At 36.2% G+C, this 12,500-nt stretch overlaps 2 protein-coding genes across 3 annotated transcripts in view; one reads left to right on the top strand and one right to left on the bottom strand.

The window, feature by feature from the left end:
• The window catches only part of LOC128250265 (uncharacterized), a 119,166-nt gene that overhangs the window by 51,285 nt on the left and 55,381 nt on the right, over positions 1-12,500 (bottom strand). The gene's annotated exons all lie outside the window — the stretch shown is intronic.
• LOC128250269 (uncharacterized) overlaps positions 1-12,500 on the top strand; it is an 84,635-nt gene that overhangs the window by 16,233 nt on the left and 55,902 nt on the right. The gene's annotated exons all lie outside the window — the stretch shown is intronic.

Here is a 12,500-nt window from a genome sequence, read left to right on the forward strand (position 1 = left end):
ATAACCCGAGAGAGTTAGGGGTTGAGGATCCAACCCACTAAGGGATAATATCTATCCAATATACTGCTGAGAGGGTACCCAATTATTCTTACACTAGTGTTATACCAGATGCAATAAGTGAGTGCGGGTAAAAGGGGGTTACTTTACCCTAAATTTCTATAGCAATATGAAAATGGAGGAGAATATGAGGTACTCATCAACTTGCAGACACTGTATTCCGTTGATTAATCTGTTTATTTTATAAATAAATTGACAAAAAACACAATATACAGACACTTATGACATACCATGTCATATCAACAATTAAGATTTCAAATTTAAAGGACATTTAGTAATTGGAGAGGGACAAGTTCTTACAGCTGTTTCGGCTTAGCATTGGCATGCCCCATTCTATCATTATAGCTCCCGTACGCTGGAGTAAGTAGTAGATAAAAATGATGTAATGGTGGTACATGCATGATTCGCTAGGCCTCTTCAGATATTTACAAAATTCAATATGAATTTTGCCAAATTTTAATACAAATATATAATAAGAATAAAAATAAAAAATAAAAATATTAAAATTAAAGGCACATAAAAAGTAAATTTCTATACAAAATGGCCAGAAATATGTAAAAGAGAAACCGACCTACAAGGTAACAGTCGAATTTCAACACGAACTTCTTGCTCGGTATGGTGTGCCCGATAGCATAATCTCCGATAACTACACAATTCACGGCGAATGAATTTAAGAATTTTTGCAAGAGGTACTCAGTTGAACAAGTCACTAACCCTCAGTATCTCCCAAGACCGAACGGACAAGCTGCACGCTTTGTGGACACGTTCAAAAGGGCACTGAAGAGATCCAGAAATGAGTAAGTGCATGACACAATTCGCATTGACACAATTCCTGAGAGTTTACCGTGTAATACCAAGGCCTAATACCTTTTTCAGGCGAGTCGCCTACTAAACTGATGTTCGCAAGAAAAACTAGGTCAGTTTCGCACAAGTTATTACCTGGAAGAAAATTAAAACTAGGAGAAACACTGAAAATACGACCAAATATTTTAAATCTGGTGATAAGGTGTTTTTACGAGTGTACAGAAATGGAAAAGAAGATTGGGAAAACGGCAAAATAATAAAACGAGTCAGCAAAATGACAAACATTTAGTTCTTTTTCATATATTGAAAGGTATTTAGGAAATATATTAGCTAGGACAAAAAGAAGCAATAAAACTCTGCACTGTAAATCCCTTGATAATTCTTTTCTTAAGATGAGAAGTGCTTTGACGATCGAGATTTTCTGGAGTGTATACCTTCATCTCTTCTGACTAGAAGCAATATATAATCTCCCATTATAGCAGTATCCCATCGTCCTTGGTATTTTCCTTCCATAGTTGCGATGTCCTGATGAAATCTCTCACCATGCTCCTCACTGACATCACCTAAGTTTTCGGTGGAAAAATCTAGGTGAGAGTGCAAAAAATGAACCTTTAAGGACATACAACCCATTTTCTTGACGTTTTTAATAAGCTTTGCTACCAGCTGTTTGTAATTAGGAGCCTTGTGATTTCCTAGGAATCCACGAACTACATCACGAAATGCACACCAAGCTTCTTTTTCAACTTTTGTCATCGCTCTTTCCGGTTTTTTCGACTTTAACATTGCATTTACTTGGGGCCCAACAGATATGCCACTCTTGATCTTAGCCTCAGATAGCTTTGGAGACATAAGACAAATTTCTTGAAAAGCTTCTCCTCTAAAATTTAAGGCCTTCACAAACTGTTTTACCAATCCGAATTTGTTTTGAAGTAGAGGTAATAAGATTTTTTTGGAATCTACTAGAGGCTGTTTGAGAACGTTTAACATTCCTGGCTGCAGTTCCACTCATGGGGGCCAACGTACTCTCTTGTAATAATTATCATCAGCTCTGCTGTCCCATAAGCAAAGGAAACATGAATATTTTGTGTATCCCCCTTGCAAGCTAAGCAAGAAGGCAAGCATCTTGAAATCAGCACAAACATCCCACTTGAACTCAGCGTAATTTATTTTGTCGAAAAGTTCTTTGACATTATCGTAATTTTCTTTCTTCTGTATGGAGCGTGCAAGAAACAAAGAAGGGTATTTATTTCCATTGTGGAGCAACACTGCTTTGAGACTTCGTGTTGAGTTTCCTGCATTTCTTGGCTGCTGCTACTGGTTGACTCTTCAGATGAAATATTTTCTGGTGGTAGTGGTACTCGTAAACTGTCATCATGTGGGACAGGGGCTCTAGATGATGGTATGTCTGGATACTGAAGAGCTTGTCTTCCTTTCACTTTTCTGTACTTTGTCACATCCATCATACAAAAGTAACAGTCATCGTGATGGTTCTTTGGCTCTCTCCATATCCTTGGAATGGAAGAAGGCATTGACCTTCCTGTACCTCTTAACCACCCTTCTAGAGTAGATCGACAGCTTCCACATATCACATGTGGGGCCCATGGTTTGTCCTGGTCACCCATGGGCATTCCGAAATAGAGTCTGTACGTTATCCACAATTTGGTACCGTACACGATCTTATATAATACCTGTTTTTTTTTTTTAGTATAATAACGACACACATAGCAAAATGTATCTGGAGAATTTTTACATACTCTTAGTAGCCATCCTGAAAGTAGCAGAACTTAGACATACATTTAGTAGCGGAACATTATAACAATACCGAATATACAATAACATTGAAAGTCGACATATTTTTTTAACTGTTGATGATACAAAAAAAATAATTTCATTTTTGGAATCAGCAGAAAAAATGGATTGATAAACAATTAAAAAAATACAAGAAACAAATTTTTTTTTTGATAATTGTTACGTTATGTTATCTTTTCTTTCACCATTGTTATATAACTGCGATTATATATTTCTCTGATTTATATGTTTATCTCCTTTGTTTTTTATTTAAATTCTATTAATGGCACCAGCTGACGGTATTGAAGTTTGGGTGACTTTGTAACATGATGGTATGTGGTATTTAATATTTTGACTTCATGCTGCAACAAACCGACGCTGTGCATATACAGTACGTCATAAAGGACAGCATGCGTGAAAACCATTAATAATTATCCAAGGTATCGAGAATGATTTACCTTCTGGTGATGTAAGTTATATTATGTGTTGGAAAGCAAACCCCACATACGAAGCTGTAGCAGCCTGCTCATGTAAAGCTTATAAACGAACTTCAAAAAGGAAGATGCATAAAGGTTAGTGTTATCCGGCTTGCAGTTATTTAGCTACATTACTATCAATTTTCAACAGATTTATTTTTATTGCGTATTTCTACAGCACTGTCGAGTAAGCGTCCCAGGGTATTTTCTGTATGTTGATTAAATTGGAGTTTGGCTTATGTTTTTGATATTTCTCTTTAAATCACTCCTAAGTCATCTTATTATAGTGATTGTTTCTGTTTTAATCTCTTACATTCTAGGTGTCACTTATTTGATTTCTGTATATTTAGAACACTTTTCTATTTCGTTTAGAAATGAATTATCACTTGTTGGGACTAGTATTTTTCGTAAAAAAGGAATTTCCTTCCTGGTAGCCTTTGAATGTATCAGTGTCGATTAGCGTTGACCTCCAGGGCTATGTGAACTGACACATCCCAGACTGTTGGTTTTTTTCATTTGCAGAGGCCGTTTTCTGATGAAAGTTTACACTACCTCATTTTTGTATTATATACAGGCAATAAGGCGGTGAGCTAAGAAAATTGTTAGCACGCTGGGCGAAATTGCTTTGCGGTATTTCGCACGTCGCTACATTCTGAGTTCAAATTCCACTGTCCCCTCCCTCCCACCTTTAGTAGTAAAGATCATATAAAATCAATAAGACAGCGAGCTGGCACAATCGTTAGCACGCCGGTCAAGAAGCGCTTTGCAGTGTTTTGTCCTTTTACGTTCTGAGTTAAAATTCCACCTAGGTCGACTTTACCTACTATCCTTTCGGGGTCGATGAAATAAGTACCATTTAAGATGTAATCGACTAGCCACTCCCACACCAAAATTTCAGGCCTCGTGCCTAATATAGAAAGGATTATATAAAGTTAATATAATTTATTAGTTTCTTTTGCATATTCTTAGTTTATGTATGTGTATGCAAATATAGTATTGATATATCCCATTTATGTTCATTAGAAATTAAATAAATAAAGAATTTTGACATGTACGAATATTCATTTGCCCCACTGTATTTACTATATATATTGCAGTTCCAGTGTTGGGTCTCAAATCCTGATTATCTCACCCTCCACACTTCAAAGGAACTCTCAGTTAAAAGAGATTAATAAAATATCAGGCATTTTTATTGAATATTTTTTTGCTTGCTGCAACAGCTGACTCGTTGTTAACTATATGATGTGTCTGTGTGATAACATTAATTACATATACGTATTAATCATTTGAAAACACTACAGGGATCACTAATAAATGTCAATTGAGAAACGGTTGTTATTATTATTAAATTTGCTTATTGATTACTTTGTAGCGATCTCTCTTTGTTACGTAGTGATCTCTCTTTGTTACGTAGCGATCTCTCTTTGTTTCGACTTTCATGAATTTGACAAGTGTGAGTGATTGAAGAGTCTTCCCTGCATCATTTTATGTATGGTGCATACCAAAACGAAAGACTAAATCAACATGGATCATCAACAGCTTATATCTATCTGTAACGAAGAAACATTACTCATAAATGATTCATTCTTAATTGTTGAAAGTGATTAACGTGGATGAGAAACAATTAATCACTATTAACTATAATAGTATTGTAAAACTGACAGGTGATTATTGTCTTTATTATAGTTTTATGTGCATATTATACACACATAAATACATAAATACATACATACATGCATGGTGGTTGTCTACTCCTTAAACAGAGTTTGACCACCTCCTGCACCTACACCTTAGCCCTTTCTGGCTTTTTAAACCAGACAGTGTTTTGAAAAAACACCCACACAAATTGCACCTCTGATTTGCACTACCAATACCTGCAAGTAAGTTCTGCTCATTGTGGATCCTAACATGTCTTTTAAGACCCCCATTGGATTTGCAAACCCTCTGGCACACACCACATTCAAACGTGTGCACAGACATATAATCAGAATAGCATACATACATACGTACATACATACTTAGACACACACACACACACACACACACACACACACACACACACACACAAACACACACACACACACACACACACATTATCCGAAATGTACAATATTATACATCCATCACAACCGATCTTACCGTTCAGTTTCCTGCTAGGCTTTCCGCAGAGTGTTAGGTAATAATCCGATTATGCACCCCTGCGCACATCAGAGGTAGCCGATATGAAATGAATTATGTTGAGAGCTCCCTATTGGAGGAGCATGCACACATCCGTTTTGTAGTTGTGGTGAAAAAGATGATGGGTTGAGTTATGAGCTATGTCCCTTATTACCAAAACTTCACCCTCGATTATTCACGCTTAAATATTTTCCAACTTTCTCTCAAGTTTTACTCTTTTACTGTTTAACCATCATTTTTACCTGAATCATACATGTCTTTGGTCATATTTCAGTTACAGGAAGCCGAATTTTAATTTCAACGATATCTTTTGGTCATATTTCAGTTACAAGAAGCCGCATTTTTATGTCAACGATGTTGTCAGCTATAATTTCACTGTTAATGGATCACAGGGAGTGTAAGTTAAGATTAAAGAAAATATTTTCTTTTCGGCTCAAACACACAATCTTCCTCACTTCGTTATTTGCCATGCTTTCCGTATTTCTATGCCACCCAGACAAGTGCTTAGACACGCGCGCGCGCAAACACACACAGAGGCACCTATACATGCATGCATATAGATGTACAACACTGACTTTCCTGACATTAATGGTCTGCAAACGTCTCATAACATGCACTTATTTACCCTAAACTAGAGGTACCTGTAAGAGGGTCGGCTGAAAATTTATAGGCTGATAAAGATACTCTGACGGAAAATAACCAAATGAAGTTCGTTTTTCAACGTATTCCTCCTTGCAGTCCACACTGTTTCATTTGGTGTTGCAGTGTTTGGATTCCATTCGTGAAGAAGCTTTCATCCAACAGCAGATATGACGTCGTCCAGACTGCGATACTGGTACCCAGCCTAGTCATTCTTCATGGTGTGGAACCAATGGCTATTCTGCTGGGGTCAAACTAGGAGAATCGTGAGGGAGATCAACCAGTTCAAAGCCACAGTCACTCAAAATCGCCATTAAAAGCAAGGATTTGAGAACTGTTCATGGGATTTTGGTCTTGTTAACCTTTCTTAACTACATCAGCATTTTGAAATAAAACTCTCCATTTCTGATGTGGCCATTTTGAAGATAGGTCAAGAAACGCAATGTAATTTCTATCTCGAAAATCTGAGGCTGTCACCTTCCCTGCAGATTAAAAGACTTTGGTCTTCCTTGCTGCAGGTGTGGAGACCCGATGTGTGGTATACTGTATTCCTATTCAGAGAACGTTGATTTGATGAATGGAGTTAGCTAATGTACAACACATACTTCTGATCACTTTAAAAAATTATTTTGCAGGGTGTTCAGCAAAAAATTGCAGAACCTTCTTTTTCGTCCTACGAGAGCCTACCACCATTCATTCATTCATTCATTCATTCATTCATTCATTTTCTTCAATGCCATGACTCTCCATATTGTTATCTCCTTCTGCGCTATTGTTTTATAACTGCTATTCTATAATTCTCTCATTTACTCTCATTTACTTGTTACCCTTGTTTTTACTTATAGCTATTGATATTATAGAAATAACACCAGCTGAGGGTATTGAACCTGAAAAGACAATTAATATATCAATAACATGCTTGCTTGTATTAAAGAATCTTATTGACTTCAAGCTCCAACGAAACGGAACTACAGTCGTACATATACAATATTCCCTTGACCATGCGAAATACAGAAAATTAAATACTAGCAAAGGTTTCGACTGTGATTTACCTGTTGCTAATATAGGTTATATTACCTGTTGGAAACAAAAACCCACTTGCAATGATGTAGCAGCTTACTCATGTGAAACATTAAGCGCAGTTTCAGAAACGAAGTTCATTAAAGGTTGGTGTTACACGGCTTTTGCACTTATTCAGTCCCAGAAATATTCATTTTCAGTAGCTGTATTTATTTTGTGAATTTCTGCAGATTTTGACACGTGCAATCTTTTGCACATTCCAAAGTCCTATGGTTTTCTATTTTATATTGCAATGAAAATACACTGAGTACAATATCTAGTTGTTCTATTCTCTGTAGAATAAAATAGAAGTTAGGATTATTGATGTAGAAAGACAAAAAAAATTTCAATTATTCACTATTAAACAACTGTATGTTAAAAACAATTCATTATGTGAATGACTAAATTAGGTTAATTTTTTATAATTTTCCAGTCACGGTTAGATTATGTTTTGAGGATAAGATTTAGGGATAATATTAAAGCATATATTCGGTAGTCTCCATATAGCTGCTAAATATAAGATTCTCTCCCTGTTACTTTTCATTTTTGATGAATTAAAATTAACTAAATTTCTGAGATCTACCCACCTGTTTCTGACCAGAGTCAATAATTTACAAAAAGATTGTAGTAATCAATAAAGGTATAACTTTAAAAATAATATTTCTTGGGTTATAGCAAGCAGTTGACTATTAACTTTTCATCCAGCTATATATCTGCTCATCATTCCATGATTATCAGATTTAGCCTAAGATTCACAAATCAAGTCTAATAAAACCGAAACAGTGTTGGCGATTTTCCAGTAAAACTAAAGACCATACTCATGCTTTACTACAGTCTCTATTTAATATTGGGTTGTCTTTCTTTTTTTGTTTTATGTAGCAATGACTGAAATTAATCATTAATCCTAACAAGAAAGTGTATTATCTTTAATTATGATTAATTGTCTTGAATTTCCATAAGAAGTTTGCTATCACCCATTACTACTAAGTTTTCTTAAGCGTCCCTGTGTCTTTTCTGTACGGTGTGTAAATTGGAATTTGGCTTATGTTTTTGAAGTATCTTTTAAAATCATTCCCAAGAGATCTATTATTATAGGGATCATTTACCTTGAGTGAAGAAAAGTGTGAATTTTTCTTACCGGAAATGAGATATTTAGGACAAGTCATTGACAGAAACAACTTGACCTTTCGAGGGCAATAAAAAATATGCCTCCTCCTACTAATATAGCGATCTTACAGGCATTTTCACGACATGCAAATTACCAAATTATATCCCAAATATGCATAAGATTAGGGCTCCACTGAATAATTTGCTGAAAAAAGATATGAAATGGAATTGGTCAGAAAATTGTCAAAAGGCATTTGGGAAAATTTTTTAAAATATTAATATTTGATTTGTCTCTAGCTCACTTCGATCCTGCAGCGGAGATTGCTGTATAGAGAAGTAATGTTACATAAATATATCGAATGTAACATGAAGGCGGTGGTCCATGCTCACGTTCCCTCATATCAGTAGAGTAAAATTAGAGTCAAATCGAAGAAAAAGCTCTACTGATCATTTTTACTGTGAAAAGATTTCAAAGATTTTTGCACGGTAGAAGTTTTCGGCTACAGACTGATCACCGATTGTTATTATCGATATTTGGGTCGAAAAAAGGAATTTGTACCTATACTGCTAATAGATTCCAACGCTAGACTACGATACTGTTAAACTATGATTTCAAGATGTAGTGCATACCATCCAAGAAATTAGGCCATGCAAATTGTCTATGAAGTCTGATTTTAAAAAGCGTGGAACCATTGGAAGAAACTGTGATCGGCGCTTTGCGAGAGGAAAATGAAATTAAAAATGTTTTTGGTGACGGTATTTGTGAATCGCCAGTTATATTACCAGACATAAATTCAAAATCGGAGAATGCTAAATTCATTATAAAAATGGAAGAAACAGTAAAGGCTAAAAACAAAATAGAAATATGCGCAACACAATGAACCATTTCTCACTGTGTGACAAAAGGTTGATGCATGCGCAAAAAGTCGTAGTGCCATCTGCACTACAAAAGCTTTCAGTAAAGCAAATTCATATTGGGCACCCAAGGGTTTCGAGAATGAAACCGCTAATGAGAAATTACGTTTCTAACAAAGGCGGCGAGCTGGTAGAAACGTTAGCACGCCGGGCGAAATGCCTAGCGGTATTTCGTCTGCCTTTACGTTCTGAGTTCAAATTCCACCGAGGTCGACTTTGCCTTTCATCCTTTCGGGGGCGATAAATTAAGTACCAGTTACGCACTGGGGTCGATGTAATCGACTTAATCTCTTTGTATGTCCTTGTTTGTCACCTCTATGTTTAGCCCCTTATGAGTAATAAAAAGAGTGAGAAATTACATATATTGGCCTCGAATGGACCGTGATATTGAAGATTCGGTGAAATCCTGCAATCCTGCAGAAGTTTTACCCTTGCAGCCAAGTCACCACCGGTAAAATTCCAACCTTGGTCTAAAACCGACAGTCTATAGACCAGGCTTTGTGTAGATTTTGCTGGATCAATAAATGGCGCATATTCCCTGATTCTTGTAGATAGTTATTCTAAGTGGATGGAAATATGTAGATGAAGGAAACCAACCTCTACAGTAACACCAGAATTTATTCATGAACTCTTTGCAAGATATGGTGTCCTGGACACCATAGAATTCAAAACAGTACGCAGTTTACGGCGAATGAGATTTTTGCAAAGAAAAAAAAGATGCAACTGTTCACATCTGTACTCCGCCATATCACCCAAGATCAAACGAGCAAGTAGAACGGTTCGTGGATGCATTTAAAAGAGCATTAAAGAAAGCAAGAAACGTGCTAGTCGATAAAGCAGCAACGGCAGAACTCTTCAGTGTTTAGAGGATAACACCGAACCCAAACACTTGTTCAGGTAAGTCGCTTGCGGAACTAATGTTTGCTCGAAAAATAAAAACCAATTTTTCACTAGATGTTACCAGTAAGAAAAACAAATAGAGAAAACACCAAAAATACGAGAAAGTATTTTAATATCGGTGACAAGGTGTTTTTCAAAATATATTAAAATGCAGAGACGTTTGGGAAGACGGAGTAGCAACAAAACGAGTAGGTAAGATGATATATTTGACAAGAGGCGAAAAATGAGAACACAAAAGACATTTAAACCAGACAGATATGCGAGAAAGCAGAGACGCCCATCAATGTGCTCTACGACAAACACTTGATGTCCCACAAGAATTCCAATTTAAGAGGAGCAGCACAAGAAAGAGGAAATAAGCAGAACTTTTGGAAGTGTTTGTGTGTCCGGGTGTGTGTATGTGTGTGTATGTACTTGTGTGTGTGTGTATCTCTCTGAGTTTGTGTGTATGTCTGTAAGTGTGTGCGCATGAGATGTGTGTTTGTCCAAGCGCGTGTGTGTATGTATATGCAAGAAACAGTTGTTTACAGGGTCCAGCATGAAGAACAATTCGTATGGTGTTAACCATTTTAGTTTAGTATGAAGATTGTAGTTTATATAAGTGAAACCACCCAATAGTCTTAGTAATATACAAAACTTATTGTTCTAACATTTTGCTATATTAGATTGTTTTCTTTGCAGCAAAATCTAACTTAGAGAGTCTGAAATTCGTCAAGGGAGTTAAGGTGGAAGGCAGACTAGTAAGAACATTTAGATGTAAGGCAAATATTGGAGCACCTTTTAAATCGCATGTATCCTTTGTGTGGATTGTAACAAAACATGGTAAAACATATAATGTCACAAAAAACGAGACAATACCACTTGCTTCGAGCTGTTATTCTCGGGTGTCATCCGATTATACTTTCACTCCACTAACCAAAGACGTATCTGACACAAGTATCACATGTAAAACAAATTTTGGTTCACTTACCAAACGAATCTCCGCTAAGAAAGCAGTTCGTAAGAAAAGGTAAATCAATTTTCTATTTCTTACCCTGATTAGTGTTTCCCCTTTTCTTGTAACAACGGTTACTTAGCCTCAGCTCAACCGCTCTCTAAGAGGCCGATGATCGAAGGTATTCCGAGTGTGACAATCACATCCGTTCTTTTCAGGAATAGTACGACTGGGACTATAATATCCAATGTATCCAAATTTCTTTTAAAACAGTTTTTGTGATATGTACGTGATCTGGCTACTATTTCTTGTTAGTTAAAATGCCACATAGAGGTATTCTCGTTTAAATATGCTTACGGTGTCTCTATGCCATTGTATGTATTCATACTTTTTATACATGTGTGTGTGTCTTTGTGCATTCATGCGTACGAATATGCTTTCATGTTTTTATACGTGTGTGTGTTTGCAAACACGCTATCTATATATGGTTATATGTATGTGGTTGCTGTGCATTTGCATACGTGAATATGGATATGTTTCGTTGTTGCAGGGTGCAAATATTTGGGCAAATTCTTTTTTAGATATACGCGTTCATTCATATTTGTATATGTCTGGGAGAATGCATATTTTGTGTACGTTTACATACACGCGTGATTTTGAATACATGCATGCGTTTTTCCATGTATGTATATAATCTTTTCATCAAAATACACTTATAACCTTATGTAATATTAATAATATTATTAGGAATAATACTTAGTGCGCTCCGACTCACAGTTGTTCAAAGGGTATCACCAATGTCGAAGAAATAACAGTAGGATATTTGGGTTGTAGATAAATTGCTTACAAAATAGCCGATAGGCATAGTGTGTGTTGTCCACAGTTTCATGCAGCTGGTTACACTGAAGTCAAATTGGTTATCCACACAATCAACATTGACGAGATTAATAAACAGCTTCAAGATACTGAAGACAGAACACATCTCACTCAAAATGGAGGAGTTGTGGAGATCAAATTCGCTAACCATTTAAGCAGGAATTGATGGGTAATATTAAAAACAGATGTTGGGTCTCAGCAAAAAGAAATAGTTATAAAAAAGTAGAAGTGTAGTTTCGACAGAAGAGGCGACAGAAAAGACATCTCTTACGACGTGCTCGTCGTGCGAATAATCATTCATTTTCTCCATATGAATCCCGAAGAATGCATTGCTTGTACTTAGGGCTCGATCTTTGAAATACAGGGATTTACAGAGACTCGGCGTGTATAAAGGACCTACTTATGTCTGTGACGGACTGCAACGACTAAGTCAAATGATTCCAGATAATGGTAGCGGTTTTTCAGCTCCACTTGGCCTAAATGTTTCCAAAAAAAAAAAAAAAAATTAATGGAGATGGTGGATTTTGAACCTGGATCGTTGCTATAATGCACAGTGACCTCTGTTGGTTATCAAACTAAACAATAATCTATGGGACGTGCGTTGAATCAACAGTTTGCTCCATTACATTTGCCTTTTTGTCATCTTTTTTGCATGTTCTCTTTCTTGAGGATCTTAACGAGCTGTTATAGATATTGAAAAGTATAACGCCTTAACTATAACAGAGAAGGAAGTATCGTGTCTGCATAAATACTGGCAATTTCGACCA

This window comes from Octopus bimaculoides, chromosome 20 (genome assembly GCF_001194135.2).
Source record: "Octopus bimaculoides isolate UCB-OBI-ISO-001 chromosome 20, ASM119413v2, whole genome shotgun sequence".
In the NCBI taxonomy this organism is placed as follows: domain Eukaryota; kingdom Metazoa; phylum Mollusca; class Cephalopoda; order Octopoda; family Octopodidae; genus Octopus; species Octopus bimaculoides.